Below are 2,105 nucleotides of genomic sequence, written 5' to 3'. Positions count from 1 at the left end.
CAGAATGATACAAGGCATGCTTTGGTTGCTATTGTCTGCATTTGACCAGGTACAGAGAGAAAGAGATTACTATAGAAAGAATGGATTGATTTGAAAATATAGATAAAAGAATGAGAGAATACAGACATTCTGGATCAAAAATGTAACTATTTCTCATTTCAAACCTGAGAACCACTTTAAGCACAAAGACTGATTAAGACTCAGCCTGGCAAAAAGGATTAAACCAATGATGTGCCTGTCAAACTTTTTCTTAAAATCTCTGAAAGGATTATATTGGCCTCTATTAAATTCTTTTGGTTGCAAAATATGGCTCAGGAACAAGAAATTTAAAGGGGAACTCTTCTATGGGTGCTTGTTTGTTCCATGTGCCTGTAATTGAGTCTAAAAAGAAAACAACTTAAAAAAAAAAAAACTTTGGATGTAGTCATAGGCACATGAGTGCAATCAAATAGAAAAAGGGTCAAATAAAAATTTCTGAGAATTTTACTTTCAGGAATCACAGAACTGGATTAAAAGGCTGAATGAAAGTTAAAACAATATTTGAGCCCCCTATCATCTTCTCTCTTTCACACGCTGGGAGACTTTGCCAACATTCTCTCTGTAATTGACAGATCATGTAGTAACTTTCAATAAGAATATAGAATATTTTAAAACCACAATGAAAAACCTTAATCTAATAATTTTTGACTATTATACCTCAAAATTGAAAAACACAGATTATTTTTTAAGTCTGTGCAGCTTAATTATTTAAAAAATTGATTATATTCTAGGCCAAATACAAATCTCGAAACATTTTAAATAGTCTCATTCAGGCCACTATCTCTAATCTCATGCAATAAAAAAATAAATAATAAAATAATAAATAGTAATAAATCTCTCATTTAAAATTTAAAAACACATTTCTAATTTAATCCAAATATCATAATGATCATTGGAACATACTTAGCTTCAAATCACAATAAAGACATTACCTATAACTTGCAGGGTGGAAAAAATTTTATAGCTGTAATGATGTATACTAGAATAAAGAGAAAAATGAAAAAATAATTAGTTAAGCATATTTGGTATAAAATTAAAATAGTAAAGTAAGTATATTTCACATGCTTAGATTTTTATTCATAAATCTAAGTAGGTAGAAAAAATAAAGAGCAGAAATGAACAAATAAAAAATAAAAATGTAATTAAGAAGCCACAAAGCAAAAGCAGATTATTTAAAATTACTAGTAAAGTTGACAATAGCTTGTAAAAATTCATCAAGAAAAATGAAAAAAAGAGATAGAAGGAGAGAAGAACAAAGATTTGGGGCAAAGGTGTCACATATTACAATAGCAGGTAATATTAAGTATATATTACATACAAATATTTTTAAAAAACAAAGATTAGCTAAAAGACAAAAATTGCAGAAAATTACAAATAATTAAAACTAACTCATGAAGAAATACCATATCTAAAGCTTCCTATTATCAGTAGAGAAATTAAATCAGATATTTAAAATTTACTCACAAAGTAAACATCAAGTCCTAATAATTTCGTGGACAAAATCTATAAAATATTCAAGGTACCAATAGTTAAATCTTATCCAAAGTGTTCCAAAAACTAGCAAATAAAAAATATACTTTAATTCATTTTATGAGTTTAACATAGTTTTAAAACTAAAGTCACATGAGGACAATATGAAAAAAATATGATTTATAAAATTATATGCAAAAATTTCAAAAAATATTAGCAATATGCAATATGAATCTTTCAATAAATCAAAAATAAAGCTAAAATTATTGAGTTGAATTTAATCTAGAGATAAAAAGTGTTACATCATTAGAAATCTAATAATGTAACTCATCTAACTAAAGAAAGAAAGCTATATTATTTTGTCAATAAATGCAGAAAATTATTCGATAGAATTTAATGATCACTCATTAAACAAAAACTTAAAATGTGAAAATAAAACTTCATTAATTTAAAAAGGGGAGTTAATAAAAAAGTTACATAGTCAATGTTTAGATCATTCCCTTTAAAATCATGTTTTTTTTAGGAATGCTTATTAATGGTTCTTCTATTCAGCATTATGTTGCCCATCCTAGCCAGTTAAGTAAAATAAGAGTCCT

The 2,105-nt window shown here is 26.4% G+C and overlaps 1 pseudogene; it reads right to left on the bottom strand.

Moving 5' to 3' along the window:
- The window catches only part of LOC102882805, a 13,953-nt pseudogene that overhangs the window by 10,822 nt on the left and 1,026 nt on the right, over positions 1-2,105 (bottom strand).

This window comes from Pteropus alecto, unplaced genomic scaffold (genome assembly GCF_000325575.1).
Source record: "Pteropus alecto unplaced genomic scaffold, ASM32557v1 scaffold21, whole genome shotgun sequence".
Lineage (NCBI taxonomy): Eukaryota > Metazoa > Chordata > Mammalia > Chiroptera > Pteropodidae > Pteropus > Pteropus alecto.
The sequence above is the reverse complement of the archived record's forward strand: the minus strand, read 5'-3'. Positions and strand labels throughout refer to the sequence as shown.